This window comes from Rhinopithecus roxellana, chromosome 10, assembly GCF_007565055.1.
Source record: "Rhinopithecus roxellana isolate Shanxi Qingling chromosome 10, ASM756505v1, whole genome shotgun sequence".
NCBI classification, from domain to species: domain Eukaryota; kingdom Metazoa; phylum Chordata; class Mammalia; order Primates; family Cercopithecidae; genus Rhinopithecus; species Rhinopithecus roxellana.
The window spans coordinates 71,592,087-71,610,964 of record NC_044558.1 but is presented as its reverse complement, the minus strand read 5'-3'; positions in this window follow the sequence as shown (position 1 = coordinate 71,610,964).

Sequence of the window (18,878 nt, the reverse complement as noted above, 5' to 3'; positions counted from 1 at the left end):
ATATATTTGCAGGATATTAAAACAATTTTTAAAAATAAACATGCTGGGCTTAATACCTAGGTGATGAGTTGATAGGTACAATACACCACCATGGCACACATTTACCTATGTAACAAACCTGCACATCCTGTGCATGTACCCCAGAACTTAAAAAATAATAAATAAATAAATAAACATTCTTTAGTAGCGATGAGCATACTTTAACTCTGTGCTCATCCATTATTTTCTTAGGATAAATTTGTAAAAACATTTCTGTTTTCTAAAGCTGTATTCATCTCAGGTGAAGGGGAAAAAACTCACTAAGCCCTGTTTGCTAGTTACTAATACCAGGGGGCAGTATAGAATATTATTTAAAAAGCCTGGGTCTGTAGTCAAACCATCCCCATTTAAACCCCACTTCTACCCTCTGGATGCTTCGTTTCTACATCTGTATAATGAAGATAATAATGGTGCCTGTGCTCTAGGGTTGCTGGGTGATATAAATGAATTCATATAGAAACACACATCTGGGTCAGGCGCAGTGGCTCACACCTGTAATCCCAGCACTTTGGGAGGCCGAGACGGGTGGATCACGAGGTCAGGAGATGGAGACCATCCTGGCTAACACGGTGAAATCCCATCTCTACTAAAAATACAAAAAAAATTAGCCGGGCGTGGTGGCAGGCGCCTGTAGTCCCAGCTACTCGGGAGGCTGAGGCAGGAGAATGACGTGAACCCAGAAGGTGGAGCTTGCAGTGAGCCGAGATCGCGCCACTGCACTCCAGCCTGGGTGGCACAGCAAGACTCCATCTCAAAAAAAAAGAAAAGAAAAGAAACACACATCTGACTCATTATGATATTGCCTTCTTTCAATTCTACCAATGGCTTAGTTCGGTGGACACTATGATGGCTGTATCTGGAAGCACATGTGCAGAAATGAGAAGTAAATTACCCAGGGTGGCCAAACTCAGATTCCATGTGTCAGCTCCAAAATTCATTCTTTCCCCCATTATACTATAATTATTAATTTTATCTATGTGGAAACCCAAATTAAATACTGAGCTCTGGAAGTAAAAGTTTTCAACCTCACTTCAAATCTCTGCCTAAGTATTGCTGCCTCAGAGAGAAGTGACTGTCTGGCATACCACTGTAAGCCTCCTGGCTCTTGTCACAAACTTGTCTTTTGAACTTACATTCTTATTGTCTGTCTTCCCCACTAGAATGTATGCTCTCTCAGAGGGGGTTGTGTTGTTTAAATGATTTAGCACCAAGTCTGGCACCTGGAAAACTTGTGTCGAATAAATATATCTTATCATTCAATTATGTATATAGCCTAAAATGCCAGATCATTGTCAAATTATCTCTTTTTGTTTATGCTATTGATTATCTACGTGTATCAGATCATCTGGATAACTGACAACTTTTCCTTTCACTTTTTACTAAAAGCACCTTTGATTTTTTCATAAAGAGCATCAAATTATAGGTACATTGATAAATATACTGATAAAATCATAAGCTACATAGGTATATAAAACATGTGATTGTCAGTGGTGAGTGTAGTCTTTTCCTCTCCTATCCAATTATTTTCAGAGATCTTCTCTCGAAGGGTAAAGGACTCAAATATAAATACTTTCCTAGAAAACCTCTCATTTCCTGAAGTCCAGAGTTATACTTGCCCAGTACAGACTGTGTATACAGGCCAGGTTGGCTGACTGATCCATCTGACAATTGGATCATTCCATAGGCAATAGCAAGTACAGTCTGACTTCAGACCCTTTACTTTGCCTAATTTGCTGCTTTGCCTTTTCTTCCTCTATCTCTTTCAGAATTCCCACTTATTTTTCAAGTGTCATGTGAATATCTATTCTCTATAAAGCCTGCTGTTACTTCCCTTCTCCCCTAGGAGAAAGTTTGGCTCTGTTCATTGTACTTCTGTGGCACGATGTACATAATGTGACTATGGCTCCGAGGACATTATATTGCATTTTAAAAAAATTTGTGTTCTAATTTAGACTGAGATTCTTGAGGACAGTGATCATGGCCTTGTATTCCCATTGCTTACAATGTAGTATCGCATATTAGAGGTTCTGCTGAATGAATGAACTATATGTGTGAGTATGTGTACTTAGAGTTTGTTAAGTGAGTAACAGGAAGCTAGGGAAGATTTTAAGTAAGAGAGTAGCAGGATCCAATGTATGACTTAGGAGTACATGTTTGACTGTCCGTTACTCCACCCAAATCCTGGCATTCTGACGTGTAGGTATGTGCTTAATTGCTAAAACTTATCTTTCGATCTTAGACATTTCATTTGAAAAAATTATGTTGCCTTGTTTGGTGCTTCTGTAGCCTGACTCTTCTCTCCAAAGATTGTAATTTATTTACTTTTTTCCCTCAAATTTCTTTATACGTTGAGTGATATTTTACCTTCATATTGGTACTTCCATTATCAAAAAACACCCATCTTTTTCAACACTGAAACCAGTTGACTTTAGGAAGTGGGTGGAGAATGTCGTGCCACACACTGCTCAGTAGGGTTAGGAGCTATCATGCAGGATTTCAAGTTTCAAGGGGATTCCAAGCAGCCAATGCATACTGTTTCTATCATTGTTTTTCCTTCATCCACTAAAAGCCTTAAGAGTAAGGTCTACGTCTTATTCACTGCCGTGTCCCCAGCATCTATTAAAGTGTCTGGGATCTAGTAGACACTAGGAAAGAAAAGTATTTAATAAATTAATGAATGACTAACTGATCAAAGGAAGGAATGAGGCTTCTCAGCTAGAAAGCATATTTGAATTTGAGTAGCTCTGATACTCCCCAGAAGGGTGAAGGTGGCAGGAGCAGAGGTCTTGTCAGTATTTAATAAGGCTCTGCAGTTTATACTACTGTCAGAGGCATTCGAACCAGAACAACTCCATCTTGAATAGCAGCTGGGTAAAATGAAGCTGAGACCTACTGGGCTGCATTTCCTTGAGGTTAGGCATTCTTAGTCACAGCATGAGATAGGAGGTTGGCAGGAGATAAAGGTCACAAAGGCTTTGCTGATAAAACAGGTTGCATTAAAGAAGCCAGCCAAAACTCACCAAAACCAAGGTGGAGATGACAGTGACCTCTAGTTGCCCTCACTACTCATTACATGCTAATTATAATACATTAGCATGTTAAAGGACATTCCCACCAGCGCCATGGCAGTTTACAGATGCCATGGCAACATCTGGAAGTTACCTTGTATACTCTAAAAAGGGGAGGAACCCTCCATTCTGGGAATTTCCCTTTCCCGGAAAACTCATGAATAATCCACCCCTCGTTTAACATATAATCAAGAAATAACTGTAAGTGTCCTTAGTCCAGCAACCCAAGCTCTGTTCTGCCTATGGAGTAGCCATTCTTTTATTCCTTTACTTTCTTAATCAACTTGTTTTCACTTTACTCTATGGATTCGCCTTGAATTCTTTTCTGCGCGAGATCCAAGAATCCTCTCTTGGGGTGGTCTGGATCGGAACCCCTTTCTGGTAACACTACCATTAGAGAAAATGGTTCTTGAGCTTTTGGAGATCTGCTTGGCAAGAAGTCCAGTAAGTACATGAAGTTCATCTTTCCTCGCAGGGAGTTTACCAGCTCAAATGCATGTTTTTCATTACTGAGTTGACTGGAGATGTCATTTGCAGACTTTTGCTTTGGAGTTAAAGTCAACAACATCATTCTCGCATTTTAAATGAGCTCATGTTTGCCCTGTTCCCATCAATTCCTCTTTCTTCCTCTGCTGTTTTCTCGTATAAGTTAAGGTTCCAAGCAGAGAAGAGGAGAGGCAGAGAGGGAGGAGTTCTGCGGCTACTGCCACATTTTCATGGAGGATGAGTGTTCCCTGGGACAGATGGGAAGGAAGGTGACACATCAGTGTTCCTGAGTCCTGGGAGTGGGCTGCAGTTACGTGGGAGATCTGGCAAACCTGCCCAAAGCTAAGCTCTTAACGCTGTTTGCTAGTTGCTGACTTCTTGTTAAATAGCTCTAATTGTAGACACTAGCATTCCAAGATGAACTATGTTTTTTATGTATATTAAATGTACACTACTAGATTTCATTTTGGTCCCCAGAGATAGTCTTAGGCCGATCATGCCTTTAAACAAACAAACAAACAAACAAACAAACAAACAAACAAAAAAACTTACCTGGGAGGCTCTGCCTGGTTTCACAGCTGGGCTCTGGCCTGTGGGTTTCAGCCTGTGATATACTCTTAGGTAAAATCGACTTGAGCTTCCAGCCTTGTGCTGCACGTTGTGCGTCCTTCACTTTCGCAGACACTTTATTTTCTCAACGTCCTATTGATATTTAGGAGACACTGTAGCTGCAGGATATGTCACAGACACTCAGGAACTTTACAACACCCAGGGTGCTGGATTTCAGGTCTGGGAGATGGTGAGTAGTGGGAGCTGTCTTTACTGAGAGCCTGGCTTTAAATTGTCCTTTAGGCTGAAGGAACCACAGCCAAAAAAGGGGACTGAGGTGGTGCTGATTCTGCTGATGACACAGGCTTTCTGACTGCCCGAAGGAGCAGTTCTCTCTCCTGGGTCTGTGGGGCGCAACTGAAGGGAATCACTCGCTACCTCTCAGTCAGACCTTTTCTTCTTACTGCTCTTTACTGACACAAATTCTCACAGAAAGTATACAAAAAAAAAAAAAAAAAAAAATTATCAGAGCGTTTAAGAAGCCTTACTCCATGTGAATTTATAATTTAGTGGAATCAAAAGGAGTGCTTCTTTTAGTTCCCCAAGTTACACATTTAATCTTTCCACTATGTTGGGATTCTAGGTGGTTTACACTTATTTAAGCTTGGTCGGTCACAATTTTTTTTTTTTCTAATGGCTAAAATAATGCTGGTTTTTCACGTCCTGTCATCCCACCCCATTTCCTAGTTTTGTGTTCCCTGTTCAGCCACTCGGTGGTCACTATTATCCTGTATCTTCCCAGTATGTGACTACTCACTCACCCCTTATTTTCAAAAAGAAAGTTTTATTTTTATTTTAGAAACACGGTCTTGCTGTGTCACCAGGCTGGAATGCAGTGGCGCAATCACGACTCACTGTAGCCTCAGCCGCCTGGGCTCAAGGGATTCTCCTGCCTTAGCCTCCTGAGTAGCTGAGACTATAGGTGTACGTTACCTTGCCCAGCTAATTCTGAAATTTTTTGTGGAGACAAGGCCTTGCTGTGTTGTCCAGGCTGGTCTTGAACGCCTCGCCTTAAGTGATTCTTTCACCTTGGCCTCCCAAAGTGCTGGGATTACAGGTGTGAGCCACTGCACCTGGCATCACCCTTCCTTAATGGTGGGCTTCTAGCAGTGGTATAGGAATGTGACCCTCCCCTCCCTGGCCACGGCTGATTAGGTCAAGGTTGTGCACCTGGGCCAATGAGACCCTTTTCCCTGGGATTCTAAGGAAGCTCTGTCTCTCTATGAGACTGAAACTTTGGAATTATGGGCAGCTATTTCATATTCACTGGGTGGACAAGTATCATCACATTAAGAAGTATGAAGTGAAGGCTTGTGAGGAGCCATGGAGAAAGCTTTCACCCCTCTTCCACCCTATTCTAGTCTTCCTGAGGCCTCGCCGCTTCCTGTTCTTGGGTTGTGTGAATCACCTCTGTATCTTTATGATAAATCTCCCCCTCCCTCCCTTTGTTTGGCTTGAGCAAGTGTGAGGTTTTCTTCTGTTGCTTCTAATCGAAAGAATCTTCACTAGTCTGCATTTGTCGAGTCAATGTTGCAGTTGCCATTGTCACCACTCCAAGAAGCAGATAAAGATACAGAGGGGAAGAGGGAAAAATGTAAACACATAGTTCCTCATCAAGCTGGGAAATGGGAGGTTTTCTTCTTCTTTTTTTTTTTTTTTTTTTTTTTTTTTCACAGTTATAGACTCATTCCTTGAGGGGAAATTTGTGGTGCATGTAAGAGGTGGGAGACCAGAGCCGAGGACTGCAAATAACAAAGAGCACTATGCAGCTACAATCAGGAAAGAAACAAGGATCTAAAAGGCAGAGTCAAAGTTGAAAGTTTCACATATAGGGAATGGGCACCCAACAGGAAGATCTTGGTCCTCTAAGGCGGATAAAATGCAGAGTCTTGGGCCCCACCCTAGGGATCTAAGACATACTCTTGCTAGGACTCAGGAATGACTTATTCTTGAAAGGCTGATTAGGATGTTTTGATATTTGCATATTGGCATCTTTTTGTATACCAGGAAAACTAAGAGGATCTTGAAAGTGTTTTGATCATCACCACTCTCTTTCCCCTTTTGACATGGATAATTCAGGTCCCATTATGATGTGACTAATTCAAATATGATTATTATCCAAACAGAAATATTCTTGTACTTTCATTACTGGAAAATAACTTTCTGCTTGTCAGTGCCAAGTTAAGGAAAAGTCAGCATTGTCTGTTTCTCATAAAGCACATTGTTTCTCTGTCTCATGCCAAAATTCTGTCTCAGTTGGAAATAAAGTGGACAAATCTTCACTGTGGCTGATATATAGTTTTATAAGAGAAGGAATATATTATGATTCTAACTCTATCCTTGGGACTTTCTGTTCTGATTTCAGGTCACATGAGTAGAATATTTAAAAATCAGGGAGAGAACATATTCAGAATATGGGCATAAAATGGAAATGTTAGATAATTTTTTGTTCTTGACATTAAAATGTTTTTCATAAATCAACATAAAACAAAAATCACAGAATGTTTTTACTTTTACTTAGGAAGAGCAATGCAACGAAATGTTATTCACACATTGTATCAGGCAAAAATGCAAATTTTCTCCCCAACTAACACCATTAAAAATATTGCCTCTCACAAGTTTCTCCTGGCAAAAGTTGGTTTCAAATCTACAGTTTAAATATTATGAGCCAGGCTAGGCACTGTGGCTCACGTGTATAATCCCAGAACTTTGGGAGGCTGGGGCCGGTGGATCACTTGAGGTCAGAAGTTTGAGACCAGCCTGGCCAACATGGTGAAACCTTGTGTCTACTGAAAATACAAAAAATTAGCTGGGCATGAGGGTGTGTGCCTGTAATCCCAGCTACTCGGGAGACTGAGGCAAGAGAATCACTTGAATCTGGGAGGCAGAGGTTGCAGTGAGCTGAGATCGTACCACTGCACTCCAGCCTGGGCAACAGAGCAAAACTCTGTCTCAAAAAAACAAAATAATAAACATTATGAGCCAGGTATGGTGGTGCATGCCTGTAGTCCCAGCTACTTGGGAGGCTGAGGTGGAAGCCTGAGGCTGAGCCCAGGACTTCAAATCCAGCCTGGGCAATATAGCGAGACCCCATCTCTAAACCAATAATACATAAATATTATGTACACAGGGGTGAAATACAGATGCTTCTTTCACTAATATAGGCTGTTGTGTCTTATATTCTGTGTTAGTAGATGCATTTGAGTAGACCATATTCTGTTTTTATCTTCCTTCCCAACCTGAAATGAGCAAATGTTTCATGGGCTTTTCCTTCTCCTTTTGGTTTCCCCTTGTTACACATTTTGCCAGATGGCCAAGGAGTTTCGTCTGGAAAAGAATTTTTCATAATAATAGATCACTTGGTACTCACGGCCAATGATCCCACTTCCCCCTGCCATCTACAGGAACCATGGGATGGAGTAAAGTGGCAAATGAGTCATGCCTGGCAGAGCCTGGAGGAGGGGGAAAGACACAGCAAGCAAGGGGAGGCATGGCTTGTCAAAGACCTGGCCGAGAGTCCTAGGATAGTAAGAGCGGAGTGGTGTGTGTGTGTGTGTGTGCGCGCACGCGCGCGTGTGTGTGTGTGCACGCGCGTGTGTGTGTGTGTGAGAGAGAGAGAACCTACATACATCCTCAGGAAATACTGTGTGTTTAAGTATTTTGGAGTGTGTAGCTGCAGGTCATTTTGACAGATGCAGAACATGTGTTATAACAACTTTGCATGGCAAAGAGGAGGACTGGGGGAAGAGAGGAACATCTATGTGCTGCAAAATGAGATGAGGCTGAGATCCTGGGTGTGTAAGCAAGGGCCTGGTGAAGGCAACTGTAAAGAAGTGCAAGGGTGAAAGGAAAACTTCCTCTTTGTCCTCAGAAGGTTCAAATCACTCCACAAAAGGCAGGCTAATTGGAGAAAGAATATGCTAATTTATCATTAATGTTTACACTGTAGATGAGAACACTTCAGAATGAAGACCCAACTGTCCAGTGGGGTGCAGAAGCTTATATGCTATCTCAAGGTGACAGAAAGAATGGGGTCTTGGTGCATGGCCAAAAGCAAGTTATGATGGTAAATCGGGTTTTAGTGGCAAGACAGGTTATGGGAAGGAGAGAAGAGGAGACTTGCCTAGCAAAAGTGATCTTATTATGCAAATAGAACCTCAGAGGTAGCAGCCCTCAGTGAGAGATTAAATGGTAAATTTTTTCCCCTAGTCCTTTAAAAATGTCAGACTCTCAGTTAATGTTTACTGGGTCTGGACAAGGAAGGGTCTGGCTGCATCAATGCAGATTTTCTCCAGATGCAAATTTTCTCCACAAACGACAGGTTTGGAGGGTGCTACTTCGTTTTGCTGGCTCTCTGACAGCCATCTCGAAATATATCAAAGAAGTGTATTTTGAGGAAAAATATTTTTCTTTTCTTTAGACTCCACTTTGAAACATTAAAAAAGTTTCACATATTAAAAACCAAGTTGATCCCACCGGAGGGATTTGGGCTAGAAATTGCTAGACAAAGGAGTGGAGACAAATTGGGATAAGCACAAAAGAACAACTTTAAATATATCATCCCATAGATAGGCCTATCCTATCTGCAATGTAGGCAAACAGATCTTTAATAAGAGGCATTTCTATGGAAAAAGAAGAAAAAGGTTAATATCTGGAATACTCTATAGACTAGTTTCTCTATAGTCTCTGAAGCATCTTCAAATTGCAATGGCAATCTGACAAATTTTTCTGGATTGTAGTTTGAATTAAGTGTTGAAGTAAACTTTCTGAGTGTAGTCCATAAATCAGGAGGTGAGAAGGTTGTTTATAAAAGTTGCTGTGATTTCTCCTGAAGCTCATTTAACTTGTTCAGCTTCAGTTCGCAGGGCTTTAAGAAAAGCACAGTTTCAGTTTCCAGTGATTCCAAGTCAGGAAAATGAAAGAAACATTTGGAAATGTTAGTTTGGAGACATGTGGCCAGGAAAAAATTCAGGATTCAATCCAAAGTGTAGGCATATACTAAAATCTCAAAAATAATGGACTCAGCTGGAATCTCATAACAGGTATACTGTAGTTTTCTTTTGGAACGTAATTTTTATTTCTACAGTCCTCCATTTCTACCAAAGACAAATCACAGTAGGACCAACTTATTTTCAAGACAAGTTTTAGTCTTATTATACGTGGCCTGCTTATTTGCATAAAGTGTAGCAAGAATTGTGACTGGCTACATAGGCTTTTTAATTTTTATTTATTTTTCTTCTTCTTTTAGAGATGGGGTTCTCACTATGTCATTCAGGCTGCATATAAACTCCTTTAAGACTGACTTTGCTGGAACTTTTTCATAAGGAATCTCAGATTAGACTTTTAAAAGCCTCAAAGCTAGAAGCCATGCCAAAGATTTGCCATCAGACTATTGCAGTATCTGTATGAATTTGGTGAATTCCTCTTTTCTCAAAGTACTCAAATAATTTGAGGTTCCTGGGACTGTCAGAAAGTGACATTCCTTACTTACCAAAGGTCAGGGACCTTGTAAAGGAACCTAGTAGACAATGTACCAGGCCAGCCTTTCCAAGAACCTTTTTTTGAGCTTTATAAGTCAACCTTAATTCCTCAAAGCAGTCTGGTCATTATGGAAAATATGCCATTCCAGTTAAATGCTTTGTAAAGTAACCAGTATCTCCAATTGTGTCCTGTTACAGAAACAAACAAACAAACATAAATACAACAGATTTTTATCGAATTTATGCAAATAACCATATTGCTATAAATTAAAAATATAGTTTCCAAATTCTGGAGAAATCAGGTAGAGAGAAATATAAAAGCTTCAGGTTTGGCTCACAAAATGTACTTTACCCAATTTGTTGTAAGCTATGAATAGCTGAAAAGAAAAACAAAGTTTTCTTGACCCTGAAAGACAAGACATTAAAAAAAAAGCAGTGTTTCAAACAAAAGAAATCATAAAACATCATTTTAATCCTCTATTAGTTTAGTCCCATGTAATTAATTCTTGTTTTGCTTGATGTTGGGCTAGCAATTCTCATGAATGCTGGAAGTTTTTATTTATTCCAGTGGTATAATCTCTAAAGCTATCAGAAACGTGAATAAAAGTATTTGTCAGAGCCTTTTCCACAAATTTTCTTAAAGAAGCAATTTTGTACTGTAGCTGATTATAAACAACTTTTTGAGAAGAATCATAGTAAAACAATACTTGTCTGTGGATGACAAAAGTCTTAGAATATGGCTAATGACATTTGACAAGGACATTTGGTTGTTTCTATGACATGCAATAATTTAACATAATAATCATAATTATTATTAACATATACTAAAATATATCAGAATTTTAGAAATCTCATATAATTTTGGAATATATATTAATAATGCATTTACAAAAATATAATGCAAAGAAAGTTAAACACCATTTCATATTTGACAATGCTTCTTGTATGATTTTAACATACTAAATAAGCCTAATATAGCTCGTTTGAAATTCCAGGGGACGTAATATACACAAAGTTAGTCTGAGGTTAAAAAAACTGAATTTAGAATTTGAAATGTCGATTTAGGAAAGTTTTTCAAATATCAAAAGTTTAAAACACTTGCTCAAAATAAGATCACAGATCATTATAAAATAATAGTCATTCATTTAGCTAAGTGATCATGTAAACATTTTAAAAAGCAAAACATGTTACTCTTTGACAGAGAGGACACTCAGTTTCCCAATTATAAAACCTAAAAAAGACACCATAAGGGAGACAAAAATCTGTCTCTCCCTCTCTCCCCTCTTTTTTTCTTGTAGTCTAATCAAAATTTAAACAAAAATATTTTACTATCGCTTATTAATATTATACAAAAATCTTGTTCAAAAAAGAAATCCAAATTCTACCTTTGTGTTAGTGTATAATTAATGTTCAAGCTAATTGTAATAAAACCTTATAAGCAATTATAGCCAATCTCAATCAGTTTTAACCACGAGATAAGATTTTTATAAACCTTTTATAGCATCTCACAATTTTTCTCATTTTCTCCAACTTTTTATATCCATTTAGTTTTATTGATTTTTTAATTTCTTTAATATAAACCAACTTTTAAAAGCTAAAACCAACTTTTAGAAGCCAAGTAAATTTTGTTACTTTCCCTGTAACAAAAACCACATTCTCATGCCTTTATATAACTTTTCTTTTCAACCAAAAGTCCTTCCTACTTTCTTTATATACTTTGCATATGGAATTGTTTCTCTTATATCTAATAGTTTTAATTACATATACTAATTAAATGTTTACTCTTAATAACCCTTATTTTTGATGAAAAGCCTCAGCAGTAAGCAATTTTAGTTATGTACCAGATGTAATGTCCAGGACAAAAGACAGAGCTGTGAAGACAATGCTTAGAGGATCCCTCTCAGCATGGCCAAGAGGCATAGCTGGGCCAGGGAGGAAAGGGTCTAAGTGTTGTCCCCACACCTCACCATGGTCACTTATCTAGACCTCAGAATCTAAAGGCTCAAATCCAAAATATAAGCTCACAGACAAATTATTCAAGTATTAAAAATAGCGTAGAAGCAACAGTTTTATGACCTTAAAGCATTTATCAGAGACGGTATAAACCTGTCTGACCAATAGACCCAGACAAAATTGTCTAAATTATATCCTAAAGATGTTTTTATTTTATCAACAATTTAACAAACTATTTGCCAAAGATTGTTAAAATCATGTGAACTTAAACAGCATTTAAGCTTATTTACCTAATTTATGAGTGCTCATTTATTTATAAATCAATTTGGTACCATATAGATAGTATACAAACAGACAATACACATGTACACATAAAACCATAGACAGACATCAATAAAAACTTTACAGTTTTGATTTTAGAATTTTAGCCATGAGAATAGTAAAACTCACTAATTTAAAAGGACAGCGGGAGGCAAACTGTGCCTTTGTAAATGGAAAAGGTTAAGGTTTATCCCGAGAAACTCTTACTGAGTTTTAGAGAAAACCAGGTAGCAATTTATATCTCAAAGCATATACACAGAGATAATTTAAGCTTTTCAATAAGGAGTTTGTTTGTGTTAGAGGAAGATTAAAAATGAATGCCAAGATAGACGAGGTGCAGTGGCTCATGCTTGTAATCCCCTCACTTTGGGAGGCTGAGGCAGGTGGATCACTTTAGGTCAGGAGTTTGAGACCAGCCTGAGCAACATGGTGAAAACCCATCTCTACTAAAAAAAAAAAAAAAAAAAAAAAGAAGCCAAAGTAACACAAAATGATAGGAATTTGCCATAGGATTATTTAAAGAGAACAATTTCATTTCAGTAGATAGCTGTTAATTTAGTTCCGTTTTCAAACTAGACCACTGAGCTCATGGCAGAGTCCATTAAGGAACAGGGCCAACAATGCATTTGCAATTTTTAGGGCCTGATATTTTAAATACGTGAAAAGCAGGTGTAGTTGGAAGACAGAACATTTAACCCTTTAAAAACCAATGATCTCACCCTTGCCCTGAATCCTGGGTCCTCCAAAAGAGTAAAACACCATGGGCAGGGCCATGCAATGCTTTCACAGTGCACTGTGCTACGGAGACATTTCTCTAAATGTTTAGAATGTGCCTTTCTTATTGAAACATGAAAAAAAAAAAAGTAGCCCCCTGTCGTAATAATCATTTATTGTAAATGACTGCTGTCAGTCACCTCTAAAACTGTAGCTCTTGCCAGGGACTTGCAGTCATCATAGACACAAAGGGCAAGTGTCCTCTCCGTAAAAAGTAATCTCTGCTACTCCCAAAAGCCCAAGAGATCAGGTAATACAATACAAAAGAGTGCAGAGTTTTAGAGCTGAGAGGAATCTGTCCGCAACTCTTTAGACTCTACAGGAAGACAGGAGAACACTAAAATGGGGTGAGTGATGCCTTTTCTTGTGTTCCTTAAGGGATCTGAGTCATTAGATGTCCCCATAGATCTTTTCATGTGGTACTGAAGATGGCAAAGGGAAAGAGAGCAGGGAGCAGTGTAAGTAAAAGGGAGAACAATTCTTAAGAAAGGAAGTGAACAGAGGGACCAGGAACACACTTAAAAAAAAATTTCAGTCAATTGAGAAAAACGTTTTAAAACCAGGATACAAACGGGAAAAAGTCAAAAGTCCTTTAAAATATACCAAAAATCCTTTAAAATATACCTATACCTATAAATAGTTTGAATATTAGCTTTTAATTAAGCCAACTGTTAACCATAGAGCCTTTAAAAAATTACCTTAAAATCTCTTATTATTAGATTATTTATTTATTTATTTATTTATTTTTGAGATGGAGTCTTGCTCTGTTGCCCAGGCTGGAGGGCAGTGGCGTGATCTCGGCTCAAGCAATTCTCCCGGGTTCAAGCAGTTCTCCTGCCTCAGCCTGCCGAGTAACTGGGATTACAGGCATGCACCACCATGCTCAGCTAAGTTTTGTATTTTTAATATAGACAGAGTTTCACCATTTTGGCTAGGCTGGTCTCGTACTCCTGACCTCAGGCCTTGGCTTACCAAAGTGCTGGGATTACAGGCATGAGGCACTGTGCCCAGCCTTATTCTCAGATTTTAGCTGGGAAAAACAGCCGATATTTCAGGCTTTTGAATTTTTATTTTATTATGATTATGATTATTATTTTTACCAAAGACACCCTCCCAAGTGAACCAAGAATATGACTTAACCAAGGATGCATGAGGTGATTCCAAATAGGTGAATGGGCATCCCAAAAAGTCATAAGTCACACAAACAAACCAAAAAGGACAGGTTTCCTTATTGGAAATCTAATCCAAGCTGTGTGGTAGTCTAAGAGTTAATAGTTTCCTGCTTTTTAGGAACCTTTTAACTTTTGTATTACAAGGTGAAGCAGCCCTCATTGTTAATCCTGCAGGGATCCAAAGCAGGCAGTTAGAGCTTACAAAGGATTTTAACTTTGTTTTAGGTCAGCGTTTTACTATTTAATTTGGTCACGAGAATTTCTAAGGCTAGCCATGACACTATTATGTGTCTTTCTTTTAATTTGATTTTCCCATCAATTATTTAGAATAAGAAATCTCTGGGTTTTTTTTTTTTTTTTTCTTTTTAAATTTAGGAGTTTAATTTAAAGTATCCATCTTCTGGCCATTGACAATTAGAATTTCCAATGGTGTATTTATTCCAATAGCAACTCAATCCAATTGCCTTTTTACGGAAAGCCCAGGATTTAATTTTCCAAGTTTAGAAAAAAAGGTGCTTCCTGGAGAGGGCATAGAAGAAGCAATCCCAAAGACCCTCCTACCCCGCCAAAAAAAAAAAAAAAAAAAATCTACTCCCAGTGTTACCAGAAAGGGGTCTGGATCCAGACCCCAAGAGGCAGTCCTTGGATCTCGCCCAAGAAAGAATTCAGGGTGAGTCCATGGAGTAAAGTGAAAGGAAGTTTATTAGTAAAGGAAAGTAAAGGAATAAAAGAATAGCTATTCCAGCCAGGCACAGTGGCTCACGCCTGTAATTCCTGCACTTTGGGAGGCCAAGGCGGGTGGATCACGAGGTCAGGAGTTCGAGACCAGCCTGGCCAATATGGTGAAACCCCATCTCTAATAAAAATACAAAAATTAGCTGGGAGTGGTGGCATACGCCTGTAGTCCCAGCTATTAGGGAGGCTGAGGCAGGCGAATAGCTTGAACCTGGGAGGCAGAGGTTGTAGTGAGCTGAGGTCATGCCACTGCACTCCAGCCTGGGTGACAGAGTGAGACTCTGTCTCAAAACACAACACAACAAAACAAAACAAAACAAAACAAAACAAAAAGGGTATTCCACAGACAGAGCAGCCTCGACGGCTGCTGGTTGCCCATTTTTGTGGTCATTTCTTGCTTATATGCTAAACAAGGGGAGGATTATTCATGCCTCCTATTTTTAGACATATAGGGTAAATTTCTGACATTGCCATGTCATTTGTAAACTGTCATGACGCTGGTGGGAGTGAGGCAACCAGTGAGGACAGCCAGAGGACACTCTTGTTGCCATCTTGGTTTTGGTAGGCTGGCTTCTTTACTGCAACCTGTTTTATCCACAAAGTCTTCATGATCTTGTGTATTTTTTGTTGACCTCCTATCTCATCCTGTGACTTAGAATGCCTAGCCATCTGGGAATGCAGCCCAGCATGTCTTAGCTTTATTTTACCTAGCCCCTATTCAAGATGGAGTTGCTCTGGTTCATATGCCTCTGACACCAGGATTAGGCTAAGACAGCAAAAGGCATTTGTTGTGACAGATGTTTAAGGACGGTGTTTGCCTCCAGTAATCCACAAATTTGTAGGGGGACACCAGTCACAGACCTGTTAATCTGAGACATCCCGTGTGCCTTCCTGGAATTGGACTTTTCTGGCACTAACCAGGCAACAAGAATTGAGATGACATAAGCCCTGTAGGGTTGGAAGATCTTAAGACAAACTATCCCAAAAACATCGTATCTTCAGAATGAAAATCTTGGGTTCCAGGTCATTTTCAGGCTGACCACCTAATATGGTCTGAAAATCATGTTCCCTGGCTGCCTGAGACCAAGAGAGAGTGCTTCCATTTGGTCACAAGTCAAACTCTCAGGGACATGGAACAAGAACAGAGGGAGCCTCAACCAGTGCCCCTCTTTATGACAGACAAAGTCAAAGGAAAGGACTGTTTCTGGGAGGAAAGAGATCAAACAATATGAATATTCACATCACAAAGTACCAAATAGTACACAAGAGTCACTGCACCAAGACTAGTCACATAAGTCTTTTTCTCCCATTAATCAGAATTTTGCAGAGAAAACAGTGATTTTTGCTACCCACTTGACTAGATTGTAGAGAGAGATGCTGGGAGCCTGGCTGTAAGAAATTCTTACCCTTTTGCCCATGGATCAGGTCCCGGATTCTCTTATATGTAGCTTCCAGTAGAGTTGAACTTTGACCCTACCAACTAAGCCAAACTCTAGGAGTAAAGGGATAGGTTTGCTGGAAAAAAAACAAAAACACACACAACTCACAAAAGGTAGGCTAACTGGAGAAAGGCATGCTAATTTATTAATGTGTATGCTGTAGATGGGGAGACTTCAGAATGAAGACCCAACCCCCTAGTGTGTTGCAGAAGCTTGTATATCATCTTGAGGTTGTAGAGAGAATGGGGGCTTGGTGCATGGCCAAAAACAGCATATGGTTTTTGGCCATGCAAGTCAGGTGTTAGCTGCAAGACAGATTATGGGAGGAAGAGGAGAGACTTGGCTAGCAAAGGTGGTCTTATTATGTAAATGACACCTCACGGGTAGCAGCCCTCAGATAGATGAAGTAGTAACTGTTTTCTTAGGCCTTTCGAGATGTCAGACTCTCATTTAATCTTTGCTGGATGTGGACAAGGGAAGGCCTGGCTGCATCAACACGGATTATCTATAGATGCAACATTTGACCGCCTTTGCACAATTATAGCTGAGGAAATTAATGACAGTGAAATAAATCAGACCTAACCGATTCCATCTTGCTTCTAACCTTTAAGCTGTCCTTGTTCACTCCTGTGCGTAGGCCGAATTAACTTTGGGAAGGGATTCAGTTCATGATTTGACTCTGAAACAAAATTGATAACAGCCCTTTCCCGAGAAGACCCCCTTCTTGTCTGGGGGCCAGTCTGCCTTTGCAGGACTAACAAATTAGCTACAAGATTAGAAATTACAGTTTAGGGGTCATGCAGCCTCTGGCTCCAAGAGTCTGAACCGCCCCAAATTGCTCCTGGGATAACATCACTATTGTGAAACCTAAGATCAGTGCTGGAGAGATTCTGCAGCCCCTGCCCTGGATGGATCAGCTGGTACCACACATACTGGTAATCTGGCCCAACCAGTTCTGCCAGCCCACCCGTGAACAGAAGACAGCGAGAAAAACTCACTGCGACCCCCATGATTCCATCTTCGACCTGACCAATCAGTACTCCCCACTTCCCAAGTCCCAACCCACCAAATTATCTTTAAAAACTTTGATCCCTGTGGCTCAGGCCTGTAATCCCAGCACTTTGGGAGGCCGAGACGGGCGGATCACAAGGTCAGGCGATCGAGACCATCCTGGCTAACGCGGTGAAACCCCGTCTCTACTAAATATACAAAAAATTACCCGGGCATGGTGGCGGGCGCCTGTAGTCCCAGCTGCTCAGGAGGCTGAGGCGGGAGAATGGCGTGAACCTGGGAGGCGGAGCTTGCAGTTAGCGGAGATCGAGCCACTGCACTCCAGCCTGGGCGACAGAGCGAGACTCTACTCAAAAACAAACAAACAAACAAACAAACAAACAAAAAGCTTTGATCCCTGAATGCTTGGGGAGACAGATTTGAGTAATAATAAGACTCTGGTTTTCTGCACAGCCAGCTCTGCGTGAATTACTCTTTCTCCATTGCAATTTCCTTATCTTGATAAATCAGCTCTGTCTAGGTAGCCGGCAAGGTGAATCCACTGGGCAGTTACAATTTAAAGTATCCATCTTCTGGCTAGCAAAAGACAGGTTTGGAGGCTGTTACCTCATTTTGCTGGCTCTCTGATCGCCATTCCGAAATATGTCAAAGAAATATATTTTGGGGAAAAATATTTTGATTTCCTTCAGAAGGTAAACTCACATTGTACCATTAGCTGGTTTGCCAAGTTTTAGTTGTTAGATCAGAAAACTAAGAAATGGTGTTCTTCACCTGAAGCCTGGATTTGTAATATTCAAGAAATTTCATGACCCTTGGAGTCTGCAGGCAGGGTAGTTTACATCACATGAAATCTAAACAATGGTCTTACTTCTGGAACCAGAATCTTTACTCTGCCTGGTGCAAAAAAGTAACGTGCAAATATGGTGTTCATTTAGACTGAAGCTCATGAAAATTAACTAACTTTGGACTTAGTGACTTTCAGCAAATTATCTAACCTCTCTGGGTTTCAATATCCTCAATTGAAAAATGAAGCAGTTAGTCTAGATAAGTGGTCTCTAAACAGTTTTCTAAAACTTTTCCTAGAAAGTGCCCTATCCTCCACTTCCAGGGCACAAGCAGACCTGTTAGGACTTTTTCTGCTTTTACCACAGTCTTTAAATAATATTCACTGCCGATTAAAAGAAAAAAAATCATTTTGGAGCCACCAGATTGAATTCTATGTTCCCTTCTAGCACTATCATTCTAAATGTGAAAGCAGTGTGGTTGACATGAATACATTATTCAGATATTTGCTAAGCATTTACTGTGCATTCAACAATTTTAAGCATTGAGAATAAAGCAGTAAAGGAGACAAGTCCAGAGCATACATTCTAGTTGAGGGATAGATTAATGAACAAAGTGATTACAGAATGATTTGTATATAATAGCAGAGAAAGGGCATGGAAGCAGTGGGGATCTCTCTGAGCAGTGGCATTTGAACAGACATCCAAATGAAGCCAGGGAAAGACTATAAGGACCTGGACAGAACATTCCAGAAAGAGAGAACAGAGAGTGGAAAACCTTGGGCAGACATAAGCCTGCAAATTTATTTTTTTACCACATGAACTACTGATCTAGGTCTCCAGCTTCCATGCTTCCTTAAGGAAGGAAACACTTGATTTTACTGATTAAGGGTATAGGAGTTTCTTCTACTTGAAATGATGTCTTGTCTTAGTGGTTCCTCCTTACCATTCTCAAGGGCATCCTCCTACCGCACCTTTGCAGCATGGTATTCAGTTGCAGCAGAGTGAG